Raw genomic sequence first — 27,861 nt, 5'->3', positions numbered from 1 at the left:
TCGTGGTTTGTAAAAAGAACAACAGTAAGTGTGAGCACAAAACCTGTCCTTTCACTGCAAGCGAACCACGTGAACTAATAGTGGCCGGATGTGAAGTTCGGCGCGACTCGCAAAAAATCAGCCTCCTAAGTCGTAACTGCAAAAACTCAGAATTTGGAGCACTCTTAAATAAAGCCGGCTTCAGAGGAACAGAAACGATTCCAGTCATTCATTTTGTGCCACGCCACAGGCAAGCCTCTTTTTTTTGTGTGTGTCTCCCCCTTCTGTCCATTACCTCCACACCAGACTGCGTGTCCCAGCAGGACGCCGCTCCCACTCTCGCCATACTCCGACCCATTTCGGATGTCTGTTGGCTCCCGCCCGGCAGCCCCGTAACCGCTCCGGGAAAACTTCACACAACATGGTGACCCTTAGACTGTGCCAGAGTGCTTTCTGTACAGACAAAAGCACAACATTAAATTGAAAATGTAAAAAAAAACAAAAAACAAAAAACAAAAAAACTTTGAATCTGTGCAGGTTACAGAGAAATCTCAAGAGTATAAGGACATAGAAAATATCAAATACTACCTTTAAAAAAATGCTCTAAACCCTCCTTTTTTTTAAGGATTAACTGGAAAAACATGCATACTTTATAGAGAAGTGAGCGCCTTAGGCAGTGATACTCCAAATACAGCACATAGTTTCCCTCTAGTGCATCCAAATTAAGGATTTAAAGTTGAAATGCAAACATTTTGCACTTAAAAGTTAAATACAACTGAACTGCACTTAGATTATTTGGCATACCTCTAGTGCAGGGGTGGCCAAGTTCGTTCCTCGAGAGCCACCATCCAGCCTTGTTTTCCATGTTTCTCTCCACTAACACACCTGATTCATGATCAGGATCGTTGTCGGGCTTCTGCAAAGCTTGCTGGTGAGCCGATCATCAGAATCAGCTGCGCTGAAGGAGGACGACATGGAAAACAGGCTGGATAGTGGCTCTCGAGGAGCGAACTCGGCCACCCCTGCTCTCGTGGTATGCCAAATAATCTAAGTGCAGTTCAGTTGTATTTAACTTTTAAGTGCAAAATGTTTGCATTTCAACTTTAAATCCTTAATTTTTTTTTTTTAATTGGATCATTATATAAATAAATGTATTTTAACATTGGTCGGTATGGTTGTACTTGAGAGCTAATTTTTTTTTTTTGTTAGCACTTGGTATAAAAAGTTTGAGAATGACTGGCTTAGAGTATTAAACTGTCCCGGCATTCTATCATGCACTCCCAAACAGAAGCTGTCCCACCTCTGTTATGATTCCAATACTAGCACATTCATCACACACACTAATCAATATCAATAGGCTACAGTAATAAATGTATTACCGAGGCTGGGGATAATGGAGCGTTACGGTGCTGTTTGGCTTTGAATTGAATGTCGTTTGAAGTCTCATTGATTCTGGGCGGCGAAGGGGTTAACGTCGCATCCGTATCCCGCCATCCATCTCTCGCTCGCATTTCCGTGTCAGTGATGATCCGCGGAGGGGCGAGAGAGCGTTAACGGCATATTTCTTCTGCTCCCCTCGTGAACGACAAGGCGTCAAAAGTAAAAGATAAGGCCATGAAAATAAACAACAAGAGCTTGCCGGGGGGGGGGGGGGGGGGGGGGGGGGCGACGACAAATTGGGTGTCGCTGCAGTAATAAAGCGCATTTTCCATCAAAGCACTCTAAAGTCATAAACGGGCAGGCGTCTTGGATTTTATGTGCGTCTTGTCGTTTGAAAACGGCGCATTGTAATTGAAAAAGGGCCCTTTTCAATCAGAGATGTTTTAACGTGCCCCGCGCGATGGAAATTGGAGCTATTTGGGAACGCCATCAACTTCCACAGCCACTCAGAATATGGACACAATTACCGTATTCTACCATGATACGAGACATTTTTTTTGGGGGCGAGTTTGGGTTTTTAGCTTATGCAAAAAATGTATCCAACCTAACTATTTTCACTCATAATTGTCGAAAACATCCAGAAATTCAATCTTGAGCAACATAATGTGAAATGAGAAAGGGGCGGAGTTATAGGACATTTCTCAGTTAGGTGGTCAAGAGAGTTCATGGATTTCTACACTCGGAAATTGGCTGTAGGGACAGACCAGCAGTGTCCATTTGTGAAAAAAATGGACCATATTTGAACATAAGGGGTTTCCACCTGACAACGACAATGTTTTAATTTTCTTTTCGTGATATTTTTTTCCCTCGACAGAAAGCAACCAGTGCTAAAACTTGATTTCAGACACAATTTGTTTCTCCCTCAGGTCATTGATTCGGCGGAGGCGGGTGTCTGTGGATCTCACTCTGCTTCGTCTGTCCTTTCTACCTTTCCTCAGTTTCTCCTTCGGGCCCTTGAGGTCTCCCTGATTTGTTGGAATTTAGATGTCTCTGGGGTTGGTGAAGGACTCTGGTTAGTGGCCCGGTGGGTGGTGTCTGGTCTGTGCTGGGCTTCGCTTTTCTTTCTTTTCTTTTGGTCCCTCTTCGGGTCTCCTGGCGGCCCCACGACTCTGGCTGGATTTTGAAGTGTTCGGTTTAGGTGAACGGTATGGAGATTCTTATTTTTTTTTTACACGCACGCACGCACGCACACAGACACACACACACACACACACACACACACACACACACACACATACCAAAAATAAATAAATAAATATATAAAAAAAAAAAAGGGAGAACAATGATGATGACATGTCAAATGATCAATACTGAGCTCTCCCCGGAAAAAAAAAAAAAAACAACTTGATTTTTATTTTATTTTTTTAATCTGGAACTGAAAATTGTTTTGTTTTGAAGATTAGTAAAACCAAAACACAAAAGATACTCTAATGTAGAATAGAATTGGCAATAGCAATAGTATGGGTGCTGAATGCGCCCCAAAGTGGTTTGGTAAATCAACGCTTATTTGCTCATGTCCACGAATGCAAACAAACACGATAATTGCAATCGCCTCTACTCTCGTACAGTTTTTTTTAATTTGTCCAATCCGAACCATGCTTGAACTTTGTGTAACTGTTTTTGGTGAAAACACAGATTACAGTGAGAACAGTAATGGCAACTGAATCGGTCTCACAGTCGTGTGCAAAGGTTTGCGCACGTCTCTATTTATCTGCACGTAGATCTCATTTCAGTAATTATAACATCACTCGTTCAACGCTAGCTTTGATGAAATGGCGACAACACTTGGTCGGTTGCATCCAATACCCTCTTTGATCCCTCTTAAAAAGGTTAAAATGTGTGTTATTTTTTGATTTATTTTTATTTCCGGGGATTCCTTTTGAAGGGGCTCAACTTAAAAGAACCCCCAAAAGTGCTTGTGTCTACAAGGAATGAAAAAATGTGGTCACCAATCAAGGGGAGAGCGGGCATTAAAATAAGCGTATTGAAAGACGTAGCCGGCTGATGGATGCTAATAAAGCGATGTTTACATGTTTGATTCTCCGGCTAAACAAAGATAAGACACGTTCGGCAGGAAAAAAAAAAAAATCCAAACACCAGCAAAGACATGACAGCTTTCTTTTCTCGACGGTGCAACAATGACAGCCTCATTTGCATATTAATGACAGGAGGGAAGTGGACGGGAGGGAGTCGTCGCGGCGTACATACATAAACACGTAGGTATCATATACCTGAAGGCAGCGGCGTGCTGGCCATCGGGACGTTCGGGAGAAATCAAATATACCATTCCAGGCCAGATTTAGGGTTTTTAACAACTCTCTGCCTTGTGGTGTGTAAAATTTACGAGCCGTGTTTATTTTCGTTTTACAGGGACTTGGATTATTATTATTTCTATTCATTCAACTCAATTCAACTCCATTTTATTAAGATAGCACTTAAAGGACGACCGCAGCTGCAACGGAGACAGTCCTGGAAACATTCTTCTGAAAATCTGAATAAATCATAAGCCAACTATGATCTCAAACAGACTGTTTCATCTTTGAGGTTGCGCTGAATGTCGAGTGGTTAAAACGAATGTAAACATTTCACAGCATTGGTTTTTTGAACCTCCTCAGACTCTATCATCTGGTTCATAGTGCTGGTCGTCAGTCTCCTAACATTATTAAAAACAATTGATCCGGCTAAATCCCTCCCTGCCTCCCGCAGATGAAAGACATGATCCCGTCTGCCGTTGTTGCGCTGCGGGAGCTAAGATTTAAGGTGGGAGTTGAAATTGATCCCACATGTTCAAGTGGTCTGGTTGGGCTCACCTATGTTTTTTTTTTTATCCTTGCCTCCATTAGTCCGATTGAACGGGAGGGTTTCAGGGGTGTCGCCTTTGGGCAGCCTCTGACAGGGGAGAAAGCTGACCTCTACACCAACCGGGCGGGGGCTGGGGGGGGTCCATGATCCATCCATAATGCAGTGGGAAAGGATTTTGATAAGATACAGCGACTAAGCATGATGAAAATGTTAAGATCCAACCCTTAGAATTCCAATTGATTGCGGTAGTTGGCAGGAGCAACTAAATCCGCCATATGAAAGAAACATGGAGTCAATAATTGATTCGCAGAGTGACAGATGCTGTGTCTCTTGAGGGCGGTGGCGTGGACGCTACATGTTGTTCAAACCGTACCTACTCGATGGATAGGATGATACCAAGTGTGTCATCTTCATATAAATCTGTTTGGCAGAAAACAGGCTTCAGAACACAGAAATGAGAGTACTTACGCAGCGCCTTTAACTCATTCACTCGCAGCCATTTTCACTCAAGCGACCCCCTTCGCTCCCGGTGGTTTTACTGGATTTTGACCGATTTTGCAAGGCCCACAGAATATTGTGTTCTATTGCTATAAAAACATGGAACGTACCAAAAGAAAGATTACAGTCTCTTCTTTCATCAGAAAAAAAGTATATTTCTATCAGTTTCCGTTTTGCAGCAATTAGCATTAGAATAAAGGTAAGTTTCATCATTATTCACAAATCTGTTTAAAACACTGGGGGGCGGGGGGGAACTTTTTTGCAACATGGCCCTGGTTGATCTTGTACACTCTGCTGCCTCCTGCTGGTCGTTTTTGCAATAACTACCATTGCTTTAAACTTTCTCTTCAGTTCAGAGGCTACATCAAAGCCTTCTTTCTGTATGCTCTTGCATTAAAAAAAAACATATAAATACGTTTTTGGGACAATAGTAATATTTAAAATAGAACATATATATACGTTTTTGGGAGCAAATGAGTTTAAAGTTCCTTGTAAGTCGACTTTACAATGACGCAACTAAAATATGACTAATGCCAAGTTTTTTACAAGAATCTTCATTGGCCACTAGAGATTGAATAACTAACGACTTTTTTTTAATAGTCGACATAATGTGGTGAAAGTCGAAGTTGATTAATTGATGATGTCGCTGATTTTTCTTTAATAGTCGCCAATCTCTATTGTGTTGTCTGTTATGACTCATAATTCTACTTTTAAACATGATGATGGAATATAAATCCTTGGACTTTTGCCCAACAAATTGCAAGAAAAGAAAAGGGACACCAAGAATCAATGACATGATGTCATCCGTGACCCCAATTCACTGTCTCTGGTCTTATCGCTTATGCACGGTTGGCTCTGGAGTAAATGTGTGAACTATGACCCGAGAACTATGGGCTACTGTATAGGATTGTTATGAGGTTAAAGCGTTGCGTGCACTATAAGCACGGCCATTGTGGATGTGTTTATTAGATTGGCTTTGAAGGCCTCGTGAATTTTAACCATGCTGTCCAGGCACATTTACAAATTTCATTACAAAAAAAATAAATTGCATCATTGTGTTGATGCATAAAGATGTAGTCATTAAAAACCTGATATAGACAGAAAAAATGCTCTACTCTACACTATTTTTTTTTAATGGTTAGTATGAGGTTGTTGTTTTTTTGGTGAGTAAGTTTGTTACTTGACTACTTTTTTGGTTCATTTGTTGAAAATGTGTCTGTTTTCTGATCAATTTACATTTAATCACTTTTACATCAAAATTCTCTTTGGCGACTGTGATTGCTTATAATTGCAGGAATACCTTTGCCAAGGAGGTTTTGTCGACTTTATACTAGTTAGTTTGAAGGTTGGTTTCTCAACTTTATACTAGTTAGTTTGAAGTTGAACTTTCTTATTCATTTAGTTAGTTGGTTGGCTCATTTGTTAGTTAGTAGGGACCACTTTTGCAAGCACACTTGAATGGGAATTAATAGTTCAGCCAAGGAGGTTATGTTTTCTTTGCTTTATTTCATTGATCAGTTAAAAAAAATTTGTAAGCTTGCTAGCTCTTGTATGTTGCTTAGTTGTTGTTTTTTTGGTAAGCAGGTAAGTAGTAAGTCCAAGCACCTTGAATGTTATTGTTTTCTTTGTATTAGTTTTTGTTTTATTTGATTACTTGGTAGTTAGATTTTTGTTGTTTGGTTGGTGGTTAGTTATTGATTTAGTTTATTTGTTTGTTTGTTGCTTAACAAATTGTTTTTCTTGTTGAGTATTTACTTGTTTAGTTTGTTCATTAGTTAATTGGTTAGTTAGCTTGTCGATTTTCTTGGTCGTTAGTTACTTGGTTATTTTTATTTTTTTTTTTTCATTCTGTTTGTTTGGGTAGTTACTTGGTAAGTTTATTAATAAGCTTGTTGGGTTTGGTTAGTTAGTTTGTCATTAGTTTTTGGTTAGTTGGTTAAAGTGTGTTGGATAGCTAGTTAGTTAGTTGCCTTTGTGGATGGCTAGTTTGATGGTGAATACAACGAAACACTAACTTCATGGAGGAATGGGCAAAAGAACATGTCAGAATGTGGGGCTGCTGTGGTATCCTCCTATACATGATGTATCCAAAATCAGGTAATGTGTATTGTATTGTTGACTGTGAAGACGATTGTTAGAGTGCAAATCTGCTTGAGTCTGAGAGATGCTTTGACCATATGAGTGAGAAACAAGAGGAAGAGGGCGGGGGGCTTCTTGGTTTATGTCATTGGCTTGAAGGAGCCAAGACCCCGCCTTGATAAAAAAGAGAAGAAAACACACACACAAGAGTTGCACATAGTGAGCAAAAAAAGAGGCGGAGGGGAGAAAATAAAGCGGCGGAAGACTTGGACTCGGCTTTAAATCAACAAGGAGGTGGCGTGTATCATATCGGCACATTTTAGGCGGACGAGGAAACAAGAAGAAGAAAGGGAAGAAGATTCCAGCTTTTCCTGAAGGATTAATAAAGTGGAATCTTGTATTACGGATGGTGATGATGCTGCCCCCGCCGTTGACCATCAAGACGACGACGAAGACGACGACGACGACGTGCGCCTAGAAAAAAGTCAACTTACCCCCCTCTTTTTGCAGTTCGTGAAGGTAAAACAAGCGAACGGCGGTGTTTTAATTCAGTTCGCCTCGGTCGAGCGGCCATGTGTGGCCACCTTGCCGCGGAGAGAAGCGGCGGGTCGGTCCATCTGACAGCACGCCTCCCCCTTCGTTAATGTCCGCCACCTCGTTCCATTAGCACCGTTGCGAGGGCTAGCTTGACCCCTGCTGTCCCTCCATCTGAACGAACATAGCAAAAATGTTCGAATGGCGAAGTTACAACGCCGCTAATCGGTTGCACTCTGAGTTGAGGTGGTCGTCAAATAGTGCCGCGAACGACGCCATCCTCTATCCCCCCCCCCTCCCACCGGCACGACCACCACTACCCCTCCCCGCCTCACTCACAATCAGGTCCCTGCGGTGGAGCTCATCTGCCGGCCATGCTTAGTCCACATACCGCCGTACTATCACGACAAGTACAAATTTTACTCTTCCCGCCAGAGCTCGTTTTTTTCGATTTTTTTGGGGGGCCAGAACTTCAAGTGCTGTAGTTTAAAAAGGCTGCTGACCTGGCAATTAAAAGTCACATAAAGAGATGCAACAGTAACATAAAATATGTCATACTGTTGTTAGACTTAAAAAAAAAATACATACAAATGTTTATTAGTACAAACTCAGGGATTTGGGGGTGATTTTTTTAGCAAATGATGTCCAAATTTGTGTAAACCATATTTAAAATGGCTCCCAATCACTTAAACGCACAACAGCTAGCAACTAAATTGTCGCATCTGTCTTGTGGAAATGACCCTGACCTCGTGTTTTGTCAGATGCCCTCGCCATGAACCCTTCCCGGGGTGGCGGGTTGATGAGGGAGGGCGTTGGGGGCCTCCAGGTCCATGATACTTGCGTTGTTATGATTTTTGACGCTGCATTTTATGTAACAAGCTAGTAGTGCCTGAGCTAAGCGTTTACGGTTTGTTGTCTTGTGGCACAAGCCTCAAAATAGTAAGATTTCCTTCCTCAAATTAGTCATCATATTTTGTTGACCAACCTTCACACTTGGTACTGGGAGAACAAGTTTCATAGTGAACCCCCAATGACTCATCTACTAACATTTTTTCTTGTAGAAGCTAACTAAAGCTGTTTGCTGAAAAACGCACTTATTGGCCTCTATCCGGAGATGTTTGTGATTTTTGTAACATCCAGAGACGCAGCCCAAACGCTCTACTCCTTTTAAGAAGACATGTTGGCAGAGCAGTTGCTAGCGATGGCTTCAGGCTGATCCGGCAATCCGGGGACAAATGGGAAGACTTTGTGGGGACCTGAATCATGTTGGGGGATCCCACACATTGAACACAATGAAACAACAGAAACTTTTTTTTTTTTTTTTTGCAAAGTAATTAAATCTGGCCTTATTGGGCTTCAATCCATTTGTAGATCAAAATATATCTGGTGGTTATTTTTAAGGGCCTGAAAGCCATTCAGTAATTATTTCCACCTTCAAACTCCAAAAGTTCCTGGACTTAATGAAAACCCTGCACAGGGTCTTCTTTTCGCCCTGTTTGATTTCCTTGCAACTAAATTTAGGCAGTAGTATCTCACAAATTTGTTTTAGAGTTTCAGGAACTTTAAGTTCTTGATAGTTGTAGTTCCTGGAACTAGAAGAGCTTTTTTTTTTTTTTGGTCCCCGCTAAATGACACCGCACCAAAATGTGGGCTCAGTCAAGTTCCCCACTTTCCAAATACACAAGGGTCCTCCATCAGCTCTGTTGTTGCCAAGGAAGTAGTTAAAACGGTGGACAGTTCTATGAACTCTATTAAAGTGGGCTGTTAATCCTACAAAGTTATTCGACAGAAGTTAAACGAGCGGTCTGCTTCCTGTTTTTTCCTCTTCTCCCTTAGCGTTAAAAAATGTCTGCTGTCGAGCTTCTAGAACAGACTCCCCCTCGTGAGGAATGCGCACTCTGCCATCCTCCACCGTGTGTTGCCCAGCAGCGACCTATCACTCATGGCAATTGAACGGCTCTCTTAGAAGGACCCCTGTTGGCGCCGTGCAATATTTATTAGCATCCGTCAAACCCTCGGACGAAGTCTCGCCCCTCTTCCTCCCCCACTCTCTCCCTCTCCCTCCACGGGTGAGTAACGGCGGTTTCTCTAAGTTCTGTGTTAAAAAGTTCCCTCGCTGGCCACCATTAGCTGGGATTTACGGCAGCAGCTTTCCCTTGAAAGTGCCTGCGAGGGAGCGAGTGTCAGCGCAGTCGCGTACCTGCCGGGCTTAGGCGTCAAATACGTTACAGATAGGATGTTTACCCGTGTGTGTTTTTTTTTCTTTTCTGTGACAGGTTTGTGTAGAGAGCACCATTTAATCAGCCTTGTGTTCAGATTGTGTGATATTTATTACCTTGTGCAGTCGGCAGCTGGCAACTTGTCAATGTTGATGTCAAATAAGGCTAATTAAATGCCGTTAGAGTAGTTGGGCTATGATGAAGGATTTGTTTTCATTGTGGACACCTCGGGGAATAAACTTAAACCCTCAAAATTTTGAAACTGTTATTTTCCAGAGGAAATAATGGAAAAGAGGCCACACTTGTTGCGTTTTGGGCAGCATTTTGGCAGCATTGAGGATGCAATTGTAAAGAAGCATGGAGGCAAGGCAGGTGATAACTGAGAAATTAAATGAATAAGAGTCCAAAAGACCAGATTCAAAGAAACAAACAAACACTCAGACTGAACTCACCATGATATGACAACTGACAGGAACCACAAACAAAAGCAAATGACCATGAAGGGAGAAAGCAAACAAAACTCAAAGGTAAATGGTTTTCTGAACACTCTGCAATTGGTTGGAGAAGGTGGATTGCTTTTATCCACGTTTTGGGGTTTAACATAGAACTGTACCACCTTCGGCTTGTTGACCCGAGTTAATTTTGCGCTGCAGATCATGTGTTAACATCTTGCCCCATTTACTGTCATCGAGATTGGGGTTCATGGTCTGACAGTTATTGATGAGATCCTGGTCAATTGGCTAAATAATAAATGTCCATCAATATGAGTCTTGGTCCACATCTGAAAATCCACTCCAAACGAGGAAGAAAAAGATTTTGCGCTCACATAGTGCGCCAAGGGAGAAGACGATCTCGTGTTTGATTAAAATGACCAATTGTCCAAGGGACTGACTAGTGTAAAAGCATCTCTAGTTAAGGTCTTCTCATATCGTAAACTTGATCTTGAAGAAACTAAGATTGACTGCCCAGAGTTGATTTCTCCTGGCATAAGCACCACAAATTGGATGGACCCTCACTCAAGGAAACATGTTTCTTGTCACTTGTCTGCTCTCTCGGGGGTGTTTGGCGTCTTCATTTCTCTGCAACCGGATAAACTGTCTGGTTGAGTGGAAGGGCGCTATCAGACTTTCTCCCTGTCATCTGCACCCTCCACTTTACTGACAGTTGATGCGATTGTGTTGTGTGTAGGTGAAAGGATAATTGGAGCTACGGATGTCCTTATCACGATGACAGTAAGAGCTGAGATCCGTTCAAAGGGAGAAGATCCAGCAATATGTCTTACATAAGACTATTCTGTTAAACAGATGTCTGTTTTTTTCCTCTTTTTTTTTTTTTTGGCAAGTCATTGCCGCTGAACCTCATGTGGTCGGCAAGCAGATGGGCTAACGCTACCTCTACTAGGTCATGCCCTTTTGTCAAGCTCGGGGGCCCCCCGTGGCCGTCGTCGTAATGTCAAGCGACGCAGCAGCGTAAATTCCGACCGATTATTTTCTTACAACTTCATACTCTTTTCATTGAATGCATATTAATTGATGTGCTCTGGCGTAATCCACCAAGGATTTCTCAAAGGCAAGCACAAAAGGCCTTTATTATCTTAAGGAGGAAGCGGTCTTTTGGGACGGCTCATTGTGCGTTGCGCCGCAAAACAGACGTAAGTGAAATGAAATTACAAAGTATCACGAGCGCAGCAGCAAAGGATCATATTGAATAATTACCTCGCCGGAGCCATTGTAGTAACGCCAAGACGCTCTTTTTCAAAAGGTTGGGGGAGACATGGAGGTTATGGCTTCCCCTCACAAAGAAGATAAATGCGGCTTCAAGGTTATACTGCGCGGTGGCCAAATGTTTTGAGAGGACGGGTTAATTTCATGTCTCTGTAATGTGATTTGCGATATCCACCTCTGTGTTGCCCTTGGTTTTATTCTGGAGATGAGAACTCAACAGGCTTCATTTTCAAGTGTTTACAAGACCGCTAAGTGGATTTATTGGATGCGGGGCATGCTTATTATTTGGCCATCATTCCCTCGGCCTTGTTTTTTTTTTTTTGGAATAGCAATTCAGTGGTGATTCTCATTTGAGAGAATTAGCACGTTCCTTATGCACATAAGCAAAACATGAGCCCAATACAGATGAGGAAAATTGCTGAGTACGGTTAATTACAGCGCAGGCAGAGAAATGGGGTGAAGGGCCGCCATGGTAACAGCGGCGTGGCTGCGCTACTTTATCTACTGCTATGTGCCGCTTAGCAGTTGGTATCTGCACATCAGTCTTGTTAGTGATCATGTCTGAAAGCCAAGTCTGGAGGAAACAATGAGTTGTTAGCCTAGTTTTTAACAAGTGATGTGGTCCGGTGTGTACTTTTATTATGTATAAGGGTCTGAAAATATTCAAGTCATTCATAGGATAAGAGTCAATGAGCGAATGTTCTCCCTCTGCTCTGGACAAATCCGATGAGCGGGAGCGTGCGGATGGCGCAGGGGTGGGGGTGCGAGTGTTGGAACGCGGCCAGCAGTGGCCGGAAACGGCGCTGAAGTGTAAAACCCGGAAGTCCATGGCATCTACCCCATAGTGGTATATACCCTGTGTGGTGGTATCCCCATTATGAGGGACCATTTACTGTAACCTTGTCTTTTGATGCTGGAAACCAACCAGTAGGAGAGACTTGAATGTTTACCCTGATGCTAAATTTAGTTTCAATTGATAAGCGGCTGCTGTCAGAGAGGTTGAACTTTGTACTCTGTGGCGGTAAGATAGGGCCCACCCCTACCTACCTTTTTATGTCTCATAGACTAACTGTTGGAATCTGACTTAATAATACTTTTGCTTGGGAATGGGTGACGTACATTTCCATGATCACTCCTCAAGACTAAGCAAAATTACAGTACACCCATGTTGGAGCTTCTGTGGGATTTTTCTTTAGTTCACAACTTCATACAAAGTCTCTACACTGGCACGCCTGTGGCGGAATTGTCCGCTAGCTATTGCTAAATGTTTTTCACTGAACCACACCATTGCAGTAACATTGCCCTGGCTGTAGCGCATTGGGTTTCCCAAATCTCCCGAAATAATTGGTGAATCTAGCATTGCTCTAAAATGTCATCTGAAAAATGGAAAATAAATGAATGAAAAAGGGTCATGTAGAGAAATCCACTGTCCTACAGAAAGGACACATTATGTATTAAAATACGCAAATTCTTGTTCTTGGTGGTAGTGGGGAGCTTCTCGCTAAGAGGGGTGCAAATATTTACACTTGGCTCATTCATTAAATCCGGTGGTAAAGCCACAAATCCAGAAAACACATATATGATGTTTTATTTTTTTTGCCCGTCAGATATCAAAACGTGTTTATCTGCATGTTAATTATGATTCTTAACTTATATCAATCAGTTAACCGCCATTAATGATAGTTGGGTTTCTATCACCCCATTTTTATTCAAATTTTCAAGAAATGTGAAAATAAAACTGAATGGAAACACTAGAAATTTGAAAAAAGCAAGACATGTTTTTACGCTTGGAGGAGGTGCATTTTGAAGCGTATCGAAAAAAGGACGCTATGTTTTATCAAGACTTACAAAAGCAAACGCACACGACACCATCGCACGGTGCAGTTGCTTCCTGTTCTTCTTCTTCTTTTAAATTACTGGTGGATCACATCTCTGTGGCGTATACCGCCACCTACAGCGGCGGAGTCTCTTCTCGATATTCGCAAAAGAAGAAAAGATGGAAAGGGGCATAAATCGCATGTCCGTTTTGCACATTTTCAGTAAATGCGCTTAAAAAACTTTGAAACAATTGGATGGAAACCCGACTCATATGGGGCCCCAATCGGAAGGACGTATCCTAGACCAATTGGTGATGCTAAAAGCTCGTAGACTTGTAGTCTCACACAAACTCCGTATCTCATGTCTCACGTAAGACAGTTTGAGTTCAAATAGAATCTGATCTGTTTACAAATAGTTCAAACTTTCCAAAGTTTGCCTCATCATGTGCCCTTCATACGTCAAACGCTTTGTTTCTTACGTTAACCTTTACCCCTACTCTAGAACATAATACACTATCACGCCGGTAGTGCTATTGTTTGCTTGAGCGCACCGCTACTCATGAGTTGAAGAGTACCTCTTCGTCTCCGGCTTCGTCTCTCTCACCCGCCCTATCCATCTCCGTTTGTCCCTGTCGACCCGAGTGAAGGTCTCGCTGCTTATGTAATGTCTCCAAACATTTGTACAGCATTAGGGGGAAGTCAGGCATGCCAAAGCTGCGCAAAACTCTCATCGAGGTGGGACAGATGGCGAGCCTCATTTGCAGCCTTATAAACTGCCCGTGACGGCGGCGACAAAGCGGGGCAGCGCTTAACGGAGGCTTCGCGGACGCCGGACTACAGTCGCTTGCGTTCGCCAGGCCGTAAAGCATCGCTCGCTACAATGTTATGACTGCTAATTGCGGCATTTGCTGATTTATGGAAGCGTTGATTTCTTTTCTTTTTTTTAAAGCGAGAACAGAGAATGCACCGGCGCACAGGTGGAGTGCCGCCATTATTACCTAAAGCCATCGGAATCCCCACGTTTGGGCAATCCATCACGAAGTTAAGGAAGGTGACCCGGAGTTGTTTTGTAATTCGGTCGTTAATCAACGCTCTGTCAGGCGTGTCGGCTTTGTCCGCCGTGAGCAACTCTTTGGGCAGAGTCCATTACCGAGTAAACACACGAAGAAATGGAGATGCCCGGCCCCCACAATCCCCACGAGGGGAGATCAAATGGCAGGCCCGGTGATGATGAGGGATGTTTATGGCCGGCACTCTATTAAGGCCAAGCTCTTCCCCGCTGGCACGTAATGAACATCCACCTTTGCGAAATGGCCGCCGCGACGCTGTATTACCGGTCATTTTCATCAAAATGTTGCGCAATTGCCCTCGAATGAGTTTTGAAAATAACTTGGCAAGGTGACTGGCTTATGGCAACATTAACTGTGTTGATTTGAACGGCGCCCCCGCCACCCACCACCACTATCCCTCTTTTTTTGTTTGGTACTGAAAGCCTGTTACGTCCTTGGGTGGATGACAATTGTGGCCTGAACTGCTTGTACACGGAAACGCCTCCTCCAGATGTCGCCCCACTGCGGGAGGCAGTAAAAAAAACAACAGCTGAGATCCCTCTTCTCTTAGGAATAGTGCTGCGTGATTGCATGTTGATTCTGTCAGGAAGAGGGTTAAATATCGACGACGAATCTCAAAGAGCGAGAGAGGGAATGTTTTGGGATGGTGCAGACAATGTACCATCTGCACACGGCGGGGTGTATTGAACGACACTGGACCACTGCTGTGAGCAACGATTGCATTGTTATTAAATGGCTGTTGCCTCCCTGGCAGCCATATTAAAGCCTCTGATCCTTTGCCCGGTGCAAGAAAAGGAAGAGAGAAAGGAGCCCCCCCCGCTCTCCCTCCACCACCACCACACCATCCCTCCTCCCCCACCCTTGTCTGGAAAAAAGTCTGGCCTGCTGGACATGGTGACATAATGTGCAGCTGCAACAGCACAGATTAGACGATGGCAGTGCAAACAGCAGGAACAGACAGAAAGACAGGAGCTCCATCTTGAAGGCCCTTTTGGATCGATACACATTGGTGATGTCATTGGAAAAATACGTCCTTCCAACGGGGTATCCCGTTTCTGGCACCCTATTTGTCACAGAACTTTCAAGAGGACGACCCGCGAGACAGATTTTTGTTGTAGTTTTAATTTGTTAGTCAGTCAGTTGATGTCATTTATTTGTGTACTGCTTTTGCATTACACCTCTGTCTCACCATTCTATTTTTGCTTTAGGAGCTGCTTCTGCAGGCAGTATTAGAGACATTTTGTTCCAACAAGGGGTTTGGGGGGGTGGGGGTGTTGGCTCCGTCGTTTTCCGCCAACTGATGGAATATATACATGATGTAAGTTGGAGCTGAGCCATACTTAGAATATTTGAAATCGGGCGACTCTGTCAGATCAGCAACTCAGTCTGTCGTCTCAAAGAAATGGTAGACCCTCATAAATATTCATTGGACGCTCAGACTCCCGTGTTTTGTCGAGAAAAGTTTCCAAGGTCCCCCCCCCTCTTTTTTTTTTATTCATTCGGAGCCCGTCATCCCCGTTTGACGAGACCTGACATTTGGCAAGGTTCGACACAGAGGATTTGTTTGTGACAGCTTCAAATTATGGCGGCACTCAAGGAGTGGAGAGGTAGAGGCGAGGGGGGAGTGGGGAGGGTTGAGAAAAGAAAAAATAGCTGATGCTTATTTAAATGTCACTTCAACAAGGTGAATGCATAAGCTCCCCTCAGCATCACATAGGAAATTCCCTACAATGGAAGAGAGGTTTCTTGCCATTCTCCTTTCTGGCTTTATTGTGTTCGGCCCCGGCAGCCTGCGCTAAACCTTATGAAGCTCTGCCAGCATCTCGACTGTAACCACAAACCATTTAGTTGTTTGTTTTTGTGTGTAGGTTGCGACTGAGGTGCCAAGCACTTGGGTCCCATTTTGGGGTGCGACATATACATTTTCAAGCTCTCCCACTCTTAAGCGAGTCAGAAAGACATCGCCTTAAGTGCAATCCGGGGGAGGGAAGCAGCCGAGGAAAATATCTGATTACAGCGCAGCCGTTTTTCTCCGCCCGGTGTTATTTCTTGACAGCACTCGACAGTGTTTGAGAGGGCGCGCACTATTGGGAAGCTCTGCGTGTCACTGACCTTTCTAACAAGGACGATAAGACTCGCCAAGGCGAAGTCGCTCAAAAGTAAGCTACTGCCGCTCATTTTCCCGCCAAAGTGCCCTCCATCTCTCAGCCTTGACAAATAGTGTATGACACCGCTGGATTAAGTCCTCACAAGGCATGCCAGATGCTGGAATCAGATGACAATTACGTACGCGTCTGCACTTCCAAAATGTTACCGGAATAGTCGTTGCGCAATCACGCTGCCGGAGTGACAATAAATTATGCAGCAAAAGCTTTTTGTCCACCTTTTCCTCACTTTGTTGCTCTGATGGATTTACATTTGAGTTATTATCTGCCCTTTAGCAATTATTTTCAAGTCTTTGCATGCCACTCGTGACGAGATGACTGAAGACTTAAGTGGTGCACCCCTCCCAATCTAAACTTTGACTTGGTGCTCTGCCCACGTTAGGCAACATAGCTTTGCATTTTACCAGCTTCCGATTGAGGTTTATTTGGAATTCCCTAGCAGGAGTTTGTCCCAGTTCAAGACCTGGCTTTGACCCAAAATAACAGCTTCAAACCAAAATGACCAACTTCTTGTTTGCACCTCCTGCTGCTCATGCCCTGATTATCCTTAATATCATATTTAGCGTCTCTGAGAGAATTGTTATTAACTCTTTGACTGCCAAAAACGTTAAATAACGTTTAGTAAAATCCTATGGAGGAGTGCCAAAGACGTTAAAAGACGTTTTTTTCAAAACAGGTGAAACTAACCATTTTCTATTATTGATTACTCATTAACGGAATAAGGTAGAAACAAACTTTTTTTTCTGATGGAAGATGAGAGTCCAATCTTTTTTTGGCAGTATGTGCATTTCCATAGTCCAAACACATAATTTTCTATGGACCTTGAAAGATCAGTCAAAATGCTTAAAATCGGCTGGCACCCACGGCATCCCTTTTCTGAAAACGTCTGGCAGTCAAAGAGTTAAAAAAAGCTCAATAGCCAGCACTTCCTAGTTTCTGATGCAGTATTGCAACATCGGCAGCTATCAAAATACAAGTACACTGTCACCGATGTGTTAATAATCCCGGGTTGCTGAAAAATCAAGATGATAGTGGCAGGTAGCATGCAAACAGATTATATTATCGACTTTACAGGTACGTCTTTGGCTATGCCCAGTTAATGACGGGTATACTAAGTCATATCCAATTTGTTCAAAAATATCGTAATTGTGTGCCTTGATCCGTGACGTGTAAATCCAGCGCTAACCGTCATCTATTTTAATGCACACATTTGTGACGATCAAGCTTGTGTGTGTTGCCGCTTTGGCTCCCCCTGATTAATGGAGCAATTACATAATCCATAACAGTGAATGATGATTGCGCTAATGATGAGCTCATGTTGGGTAATGACTCGCGGAGTTTGCTTGTGTAAAGTACGCAAAGGGAGGCCAGCCCATCATGTCAAAACGCTGCTCCAGCTGCCGAATATCTGCGTGAAGTCACACTTTTTTTTCTACGGCGTCCCTGGAGATCGAAAATTACTTGCAAGTGTACATTTTGATTTGGTTTGTGTTTACAAAATGTTGCCTTGATGCCCTAGTTATACAAGACTGAATGAGTTCTCTGGGAGATTTGATCCATTATGCATATCATTTGCAGTATTGAATGTCAACGTTAATTTAAATTCTCATCTCAGGACTTTATCTATCCAGTCCAACTTATTTAATGCCAACACTGCAAGCTGCAGTAGAGCAAGCTTTGGCTTGACTCATGGTAGGCCTCGGGCCACTAGCATTGCCTGTTGAGAAATGTAATCAGTCTGCTCCACTTGGGCCTGAGCCTGGTCGCTGTTAAGAGACCAGACAGCTCAATCTGCAGCTGGATCACCTGAGGTTGCGTTTCATGGGAGCTCCTAAGGGTCCTTAAGATCCAGAACTTATGTGATGGATATAACCGTACAGACCTAAAAAGGTGATCTTCTCAGGGGCTTCGTAAATCCCCTTAAGCAGGAGGTCAGCTGGCTCATGTGACCTCACATAACCTGAACCTTACATGATATTTTATAGAAGTAGCGTGTGGTATTTTGTTGAATAATCCATCCATCTGCAAAATCACATTTTATTCAATCGCTCGATTGGCTAATCGAGAGAATAATTGATTCTAAAAATACTTTACGTCCGCTGCTTTACCTCTACCACGACACGCAGAGATATCGTCATAGTAAAGGTAATTAAATCCACCCGCGTGGTCTGTTTGAGCAAATACGACCGTTGAGGAAAAAAAAAAACAATTACATTCCTAGCACCTCTCCTCTCTCCATCTTGTTTAGTCAACTTGAACTTGATGTGTGAGCGCTACAATAGCACAATATCAGCATCTAAGTCCCAGGGGATTCTCGGTGTGCTTTGTATGTATCTGTGTACGTTTGTTGGTGTGCATGTGAGCGTGTGCGCGCGTGCGTTTTAAGAGAATGAGTCCAGTCAGACGCTTGAATGTGTGTCATCTCTTGAGTGCAACACCAGCTTGGCCCACTTCTGCCTGACCGACTAGACCGTCTCTCTCTCTCTCTCTCCCCCCCTCTCTTGTCTCTTTGTGTTTAGTGCTATCTCTCCCGCGTGGGGTCCACTTCTCATGACTCCCCTTCAAACAAAACACAGCAAAACTGAAAGCTCGCAAAGACGCACGACATCCCAGGTGAATCCACAAAGCAGACGGGGACCACCCTGCGCACTCACGCAGAGTTCAGAGCCACGCGCTCATGCTCATGTAGGTCAAAAAGTGAGGAGGAACAAAAGGGGAAGAAAGCTGAACTTTTGGTCCTCTCTTTTTTTTTACGTTTTTTTGCTGCCAGCACAAGGCGCCAAGACCTCGTACGAGCCGATGTGATCTTGCGCTAAAGACTGTCATTTGAAGCTTGTCAGAAGTCTGCTTGCACTCCCACGTATAGGAAGCAGATGCATCCAGAAAGAGTGACAAACTCTTGAGTCATTTAGTTTTGACTTGGTAATGTCATAACAAAAATATCACTCTATTATCCCCGCGATTGGCTGTCAACCAGTTGAGGGTGTTCCCCCGCCTACTGCCCGAATACAGCTTGGATTGGCTCAAGCATGCCCGCGACCCTCGTGTGGATAGCCGTGGATGGATATTTCATTATTCTATATACAAACATACAGTCATGGGTCTAATGACATAATTAAAAAAAAATACCTGTGACATGTTGGCCTAGACTTCCTGTTTCCGCTATCATGCTAAGCGAACTGTTTTGTTCAATTGTATAAAACAAGAAAATGTGATTTTTTTTTCTTTGGGACACGAGTGGCGCAAGGAGGTAGCTCGCTGTCCGCCCACTCGCGTCCTTCGGTAACTAGGAGACAGTGCGGGAATACCAGACGTGGGTGCGAGTACATGTGCACAGCCCCCCCCCTCCAGCCCTCAAGCTCGGCAGCGCACCTTTACACACACCCACGCCCCGGCACCCCCTCAGCCAGCCCCGGGCCTCATTATGCCATTAGCTGCCTCAGGCTTCAGTCCATTTGCTGGCCGGAGAGTGTGACGGAGGCCCCTTTCACAGGGAGGCCACTCCCGCTGGAGGCCGGTCAGCTGAGAAATGACTGAGTGTGAACCAGTTATATACTTCACACTCGGATCATGTATTTGACACTGATAACGCTGTGGCGCTTACATCCTTCCCGCTGGGCCACACTGGGGATAATACCTCCCTGAACTGCATAACCATCCACAATGAAAAACTACCCTTTGTAACCTCTAGCTCAGGGGTGGGCAAACTTGGTCCTCCAGGGCTGGAGTCTTGCAGTTTTTGGAGGTTTCTCTCTTCCAACACAAGCTGATTCCAATCAACAGTATCGTTATCAGGCTTATGCAGAGCTTGCTGATGAGCTGATCCAACAAGTCCTCCAACAATAACCACCTTATTTGTCGTTTTAACATGTACCAAAATATGACCAAGTGTTAACAACGTATTGTAGTTTAGTGACAATGTTAAATAGCGAAAAAATGCAAAACTGAACCCGGCTCGTCCGGTTGAAAAACTAACATCTATCTTTATTTAGCTAACAGTCCAGTAAATATCTTCATGTTAATTTGTAAATTTGTAAATGTAGACCGTTAGAAAACATGTCGTCAACACTAAAACAGTAACTCGACAAATAGCTCAGTCAAATAAACACTCGTCTTCCGACCAGACGCACCGGGTTCGATTGTCACTTAAGTATTTTTGCGCTATTTAAAATGGCCGATAGAGTTCGCTAAACTATAACACGTAACACTTGATCATAATTTGGCACCTTTTCAAAATGACGTATGTGGTCGTATTTTCTCGTCTGATCATAGATCAGCCGTGTTGGAGAAGGGAAACATCCAAAACCTGCAGGACTCCGACCCTCGAGGACCGAGTGTGCTCACCCCTGCTCTATCCTCTTATCATACAGGCCTTTGTGCAGTTTATGAACTCCTAACAGTTGTCAAGACCAGACTTTTCTACGGAACTTACAAACTTTAATCAATGGCGGTCCATTGTTCAAGTTTGTCTCCCAAGCAGAGCGGATCGTGCGCAGCAAGCAGACTGATTGGCTTTTGGACTGATGTTGAGGATAATTGGGAGCTCAAGAAAACAATATTTTGCGACGCAAAGTTTTGTTTGTCCTTTGTTCGTGTAGATTCATTAGGCCATAGAGAGAGCCAGAGAGGAAACTCGGCTCAAGTGAAGCATGCCAAATTAGGCAGGAGAAATTCCAAACGCGCGGCTTCTGAGACTCATTAGGACCCCGTGCAATGTTTTGTATGGGTGTGTCTGGAAAAGACAAGTAGCAGCGTTGGCTGGCTTGCATATTATGTGTTTAGCGAGCACAAAAGCCGCGCGAGACAAAGTGAAGATCCATCCGGGTGCCTCGTGGGGAACACGGTCGACTCTCCAAACACAATGATCAACACGGAGGAAAAGTATCGGGTGACTTGAGGAAAATACCTAAGAACCTCCCGACGTGTAAAGATGAGGGCTGTAGCCTCATCTTTACACGTCGGGAGGATCTTAGGTATTTTTCAAGTTTATGCGTTTATGTGCGAGACGTGATTCAATAAATATTTAAAGAAAATAAAGACGAGACAAAACTTAAAACCGCAGAGCTCAGTCAAGGTGGGAGAGATATTGCCAAATAGGATTTCCAATAATGCACTGCCACTTTGCAACCTGTAATGATACCAATTACTACTTTCCTATTATCTATTGAATTACTATTTATTCAGTCTAATCTTTTAAAAAATGACTTAGTGACTATAACTGCAAAGAAATAGACAATATGAACAGAATAATTTTCCCTTTGTTTTGCGTCTGACAAAGAAAGCCATCACAGAGACGGTTTTGCAGTAGAGGAAAGTGTTGGTGTATTGTCTCTGACACTTCAGAGGCTAATAAAGACCTTCCACGCTAAATCCTGCCAGCTGCACCACTCATCTATGCCATTTAGTGCAGCCAATCGGATTCTTTATACTGCTCCAGAGTCCAAAAGAATGTAGCCTTTCTGTTTCGTCCCTGGAAGTTTCGGCCTCTGTCTTCTTCACACTCGTCTGATTGGCTGCGTCGGTGTTGAAAGGTACAAAAGCGGAGATGAGTGGGCGGCAGGTAGGCGGACAAATGGATTTCGTGTCGTCCAGCTCTCAAAGATGCCTCCGCTGTGTTTGCTTCCGTCACTTTGTCATTTACACGTTTGATAGCACGCCGCCTTCATGACTCTTTAATTACATCTGCAGCGGGGGAACGCATTTTGTAGTTTTTTTCTTTGTGCTTTCGCAGGCAGGTTTCTGCATTATTAAGGAAATTCGGCTTTAGCCCGAGTCAGCAGTTTTGTCAAACCACCCCAACTCCCCTCCGCCCTGGTGTGCCGCAATCTCATCACATTTAGGAGAGAGGGGATGCTGGGGGAAAAAAATTAATTGGAGGCGTGTGATAGTTAGGACAGAAGCCCAGGCCAGGGTGCGGGATAAATCAGACGTCCTCATGGCAGCTTTATGACTGTGGAGTGAGAGAGGAGAGAAGTGGTTAACTTTAATAGCAGGAGATAGAAATGTTGGGTTACTCGACCTCCCTCCCCCTCCCCCAATTAGATTAGGCCCCTTCGACCGGGCTTGATATACGGAGTTAATTCAGCTAGCTTTGCGCTATAATTCACACGCGTTTAATGTGGCAGTGTGTGTCCTGTAGCCTCCCGCTTCCACTTTCTATCAGGTGTTAAACAATGCCAAACAAGCCCTCCCGTTATCGCGGTCATCTCGGTCACGTCCTGCCCTCACCCCATCGAGGTCGCACTCACCAAGGGGCCACCCCCCGAGGGCCCACACCCGACCTCCATATGACTTAAGCCTTCTGCTTTCGTAATAAGGAGGGGGCGCAACGGTGACTAGTAAAGCAGACGCTCAAGTGGTTCCTGCAAGGGTAATAGGGGACCTGCTCTCTAGTGCACTTGATTTAATCCGACCCCTCTGTGTGTGGCGAGTGGAGGGCGATTTAGTCTGGCAGCAGATGGATGGATTGGGGGTGGGGGGTAAGGGGGTCACACCTCAGAAGGCATTACGAGTTTTTGGAATCCCAGCGAGTTCACAAAACAGACTCAAGAGACCCATTCATTGGCAGAAGCTGGTGTAGAGCATTTTAACGGATCTTTGAGACCCACACAATATTGTCGTCTGTGGCAAAAATAAGCCTTCCATAAGAAAGGGTCAACTCTCCTTCTCGATTTTTTTTCCTTCTGTAGTAATCATCAGATAAACATGGGTTGGTTTCACCAAATTACATGAATTAAATGGACACGTTTTACCACAGTTAATCATACTCTTTAAAAGTTGTATTTTTTTAGTCTACTTTGATCCTGAGTAGTGTTGGTGTAAACATGCTGCTTGGGTCAGAAGGTTCTGCACAGCACACTGAGGCGAGCCAGGTAGAGGTGAGTGGGAGTCCAACTACAAGAAGGAGGAGATCACGGTCATGTTTGTTGGCAACGCTGTCGGAGTGCGCTGCCGCTACTTGGCATCAAAAGACATTTTGTATCAGAGAAAACATGCATTGTGACAAAGTTGAAATGGAGGCCAAATAAGGTCGGTCGCTTATAGCAGCCGTGCGGGAACAATTTAATGCCAATGCTAGAAAGTGAGATTGCTGTGGACAATTTAAAATACTACAATTCAGACCCAGCTAGTTTTCTGCCGAAATGGTTACAGCCGGATCAACTTGTGTATACATGATAAGTATATATAGTATATAAGCAAAGACGTTGATCCAATTATTTAAAAAAGCAAATAACTGTTATAAATGTGCTAATTCAGTGTCTAAACAGCAGGTTACAATACATGATAAATGAGATTCACTGTGTATCTATGTAACGTGTTGTGAGCCCTACTTTGATTGCCTCTGCAACCCATAAAATGATCAAACTAGTCTCAATTTGCAATACTTATCGATGGTCAATTGCACTAATGCATTACATTATTTAATTGCTGACCTGACTTTACATTATTTAACTCTTCCTATGCCAGCCCAGCATTAAAAATCAAGCAAATCGCAAGAAACGAGCCACTTGTGGTAATAAGTGATTTAATTTCCACACCGATACCCGCGGCTGTGGAAATGCCATCTCAGCATAAACACACAGCAGCAATGGTGTTAGTTTTTTTTTTTTTTTTTTTGGGCTCTGTTGCATTTGTTTGAGAAAATTGATCAAATGATCACTTAGGCGACGGAACACGCTCGCTCCCTCTTTTTACGCAAAGGACGTGGCGGCATTGGAATCAATCCGAGGTTCCGGGCAACTTTATCTCCGCAGCTGCCACCACGCCGGCGCTGCACAATAACTCAAGCAGTGCAGTTTGAGAAACGCACGGGTTTGATCCCCGTGTCACGGTGATGAATAGCCGTTTTTATTCTTTTGTTACCCATCAGCACTTTTTTTTTTTCACTCTGCAGTTAATGCGTCGGGGCCAAGTGCACTCTGACGGTCATTTTTCACTTGTAACTGTAACAGCTGCATCCAAGCCGCTCTGGACTGAAGTGGCGCCTGTAAAGGAAAATGAAAGGGAGTTAGGTGCAGTGTTCTTAGATGGGAGAGACCATTATCGGTAGCAGGGTGTGTGTGTCAAGTGTTAAAAGGATTGTCATGTCTGTCCGGATAAGATGGCTCACTGGCACGATTGATGACAGGCTTTCTGCTTGGATAGCCTCGGGAAATTGACTACTACAGCCGTCATGGTAATGCCAACATTGTCAAGCGTTTCCTGTCTTTTTTTTCCCGGCTTGATGCCCTGGGTGTAAGGTACCAATGGAAGGATTTAAAACCAGACCAAAAATTTGAGGACTTCCGAGGGATTATCAGAGGCCTCTACTGTATGCAGGGAAATTAATGATGATTTTGTCAGATATTGAAGAAATCAACGTGGTCAACAATGCAGGAATCCTGGAGGGTTGCGTGTTATTGCAGGAATTAATCAGTGGATGGCCATAAATGGCTTTTGTTTGAGTGATTTATTTATTTTAATTTCCAGTTTCTACGAATGGACAGCACAGTGCTCGAAGGATTAATGCATCAGCCCCAAATCTACCAACACCCACCATGCAGCCCCACCGCAATCAGTTCCACACAATTTACTGAATTCTTAACAATAAACTAATCAATCCAAGACCACGGATCCTCTAAAATTGATGTATCAGAGCTGTAACAGAAGACCTGGCGCATCACAGCTAAGGACAGTTTAGTCTTCAGTGAAGCTAACACAAATCCTTTTGGAACAAACACACACAAGCACCGCAAGGTCGCAGCCTGGATTCAAACGTCCCAACCTCAGGACTGTGAGGAATTCATGATAAACATTTCACCACCGTGCCGCCCCGCCGTAATCAGTTCCAAACAATTTGAACTGAATTCTTAAAGTGATGAATCAAGGACCAGGAATCCTGCAAAATTGCTGTATAAGAGCCGTAATAAAAGACCTGGCAGAAAACCTTGGCTGGACTCGTCCCTCTGTATACCAAAGCCACACGGCTAAAAGGTGGGGAAATATGCCGTGTCAACCTGGTCCTGGCAGTCATATTTTAGTGTCGGAGCACTTGGGATTGGTGGCGGAGGGACTTGCCATCCTCTGGAGAGCTGTTCTACATACAGCAAACAAGGAGCGAAAAACTCCTGCTGAGACTCCACACCATTTATCTCCCAGCTGCAAGCTTGGGCCAGGATTAATTGAGTGAGAAGTGCGAGTGTGTGTGTGTCTTAGTCCTGGTGACTTGAAGCGTGGTGTATTACTAGAGCCTGAGATGATAGGACCATGTGGTAGAGGGAGAAGAAGGATAAGGAAGGGGGGTGGGGGTGGGGGTGGGGGGCAACCTTGTCTTGTGAGCCCGTCATCATCAGCAGGGGTTGCACTTAAAAAGCAGTGCCACGGGCTTAGTTGTTCTCTCAAATGATGCCAGTTCAAGGGAAAAAGACTCTTTTTGCAGCAAAATTCCAGCTCGAGCTGAGGTAGGATTGTAGCTAAAACTTACAGTATAACTGTGAAGATCAGTGCTGGGAATTTCTCATGCAGAAGATACAAATGTGAGCAACAGCTTCCGGGAAAAACATGGCGTTGTCGGTAAAAGAACCGGCGGGCCACATTAAGTCGAGGGTTATGAACTTGCTATGTTGTTTCAATTGCCAAATTACAGTAGTAAACACAACATTGAAACAACCTGAAATGATCCTTTTAAGTATTCCCGGCTGCGTGAGTCCTCATCGGTGTTTTGCAACCCGGTTCACTGCTTGTACTCTGGACTCTATCAGCACATTGTTTGAATTGGCACGCTCCCAATGCATAGCCCGTGTACAGCAGCGCAGGCTGTCTCAACCATCCCGCGGGGAGTTTGTGGGCACATTCCAGAGGGGGAGGGGACGGGCGTTGGGGGGGGGGGGGGGGGGTGAAGTGGAAGCACCTCAATTTCTGGAGTGGGAATCTCTGAATCACCTTTTCCTGGAAGGACGCAAAGGGAGCTGAGCTGCGACAAAGCAGCCGGGCCGAGCCGGGCCTCTTACTGTTGGGGTAGTGGGTAGTGCCACACCTTCCCCACGCCTACCAGATTGGCACGCTGCAGGCGTTTTTTTTTTCTTGCTCCAGCTTCTGCTGCACATAACCTTGCCTGCTGGAACTTTGTAAGCGTATTGATCGGACATAAATAGCGCTCGGTGGACCGCGATATTTTTCTTAAATGCAACGATCCTGATGCTGCAAGTTGTGCAAGTGGGAAGCATTTTTTTTTTTTTTATTTGGCAAGAATTTCCAGCAAATTATAATTGCGTCAAGTTGTCACCTGCCCACGCATATTGCGGACCTCATTCGGAGCATGGAAATCACACTTTACAATGCCTGTGGGGGGCGCACAAGGAGTCAAGCATGTAAATCATTGGATATTAATAGACGAGCTGGGCTGGTGTTGCCGTGTGACCACACCTTCCTGTTTTCTCTTTCTTTGTTTTGGCAAAGTGCCGACAGATGTACCTCTGGAGGAACTCCAGTATCTGAAGGAGGGGGGTGGGGGATGACCCTGCCTTGTTCAAATTGTGCTTAGGAGCGGTGTTACCGCTTAAAAACTGAGACTTTGAAGGTTTGAGACAGAGACTGATGGTTTGAAAACTAGTCAAGCCTGAAAGTTTGAAGGTTTGAGTTGAAGTGAAGAGAGATATTTCAAAAAAGACTAAGACTTGGTGCATTTGAGACCAAGTCAAGACCAAGACTTTGAAACCAAGTTAAGACTGAGAATTTAAGTAGTCGCGGCAGCCATGACCGAGACTTCGAAGGGTTAGTCTTTAAGAAGCTGAGACTGAGACAAACTCAGAAAACATTTGACGACAGGTTTTCATTTTTTTTTCTTTTCATGAAGCATTCCCATTTTCTAACATCCGACTGAGACCCAATTGATCTGCTCTTGTGCTTTTGAGGAGTCTGGCGTCTGAGTCTCTGCAGAGGCCTGCTGAGCTTTTCAACAAACGCTGCAGCACAATGTTGGATTACTGTAATAGTTGCTGCACCTCAAAATATTCCCGTCATCCTTCTTTAGCACAAGAAACTGCTGAGCATTATCGAACGTCATCTTTTTAATGTGCTCCTTTTCAGAGTATCATCAAAGAGTATGCGGGTTCGTTTTAGCAAATATTTTGTGTAAGGGATGAAACTTGTCGGTTTACTAAAAATAAGCAGTTAGATAATCTTCCAATACTTTGATTGGCTACATAAAAAAAATCTTTAGATTTACAATTAGAATTATCCTGAGATGTCTTTTTCCCCCATACTATTGTATATGTATTTTGTAGCTCATTTGCCATCTATTGATTGATCGCATTCCTTCAGAGTGGCTGTGTTATGTTTTTTTTTTTTTTTTTTTTACACAGTCACTGTGTTAAGCATTTGCAGTTGCGTAATACACAACCCATTGAACCGCTCCGCATGAAAGATCTCCCTTCTCTAATCCAACTTCATTTTAATCTTTCTTTCTTTCGTGACTGTCAAATTAGCGTAGTGTCAAGATGAACAATAAGGTGCCCGCTGCCGCCAGTTCTGCTGCTGTCGCAGATTTCATCCGG

General features: G+C 44.0%; 2 protein-coding genes across 4 annotated transcripts in view; one reads left to right on the top strand and one right to left on the bottom strand.

Annotated features, from left to right (window-relative positions):
- bccip (BRCA2 and CDKN1A interacting protein) overlaps positions 1-7,601 on the bottom strand; it is a 33,515-nt gene extending 25,914 nt beyond the window's left edge. The window contains exons 1-2 of the mRNA XM_077551220.1: positions 7,293-7,601; positions 275-432 (exon numbers count right to left, since the gene is read on the bottom strand). The gene's annotated coding sequence lies outside the window, so the exon portion shown is untranslated. The remainder of the gene's footprint in view (positions 1-274; positions 433-7,292) is intronic.
- The window catches only part of ctbp2l (C-terminal binding protein 2, like), a 58,417-nt gene continuing 37,551 nt past the window's right edge, over positions 6,996-27,861 (top strand). The window contains exons 1-2 of one of the 3 annotated variants that reach the window (XM_077551179.1): positions 6,997-7,317; positions 18,847-18,940. The gene's annotated coding sequence lies outside the window, so the exon portion shown is untranslated. Of the gene's footprint in view, positions 7,318-18,846; positions 18,941-27,861 lie in introns of all 3 variants that reach the window. The other 2 variants (XM_077551180.1, XM_077551178.1) reach the window with 2 other exon arrangements.

This window comes from Vanacampus margaritifer, chromosome 18, assembly GCF_051991255.1.
Source record: "Vanacampus margaritifer isolate UIUO_Vmar chromosome 18, RoL_Vmar_1.0, whole genome shotgun sequence".
Classification (NCBI taxonomy): domain Eukaryota; kingdom Metazoa; phylum Chordata; class Actinopteri; order Syngnathiformes; family Syngnathidae; genus Vanacampus; species Vanacampus margaritifer.
This window is presented reverse-complemented; position numbering and strand designations above follow the sequence as displayed.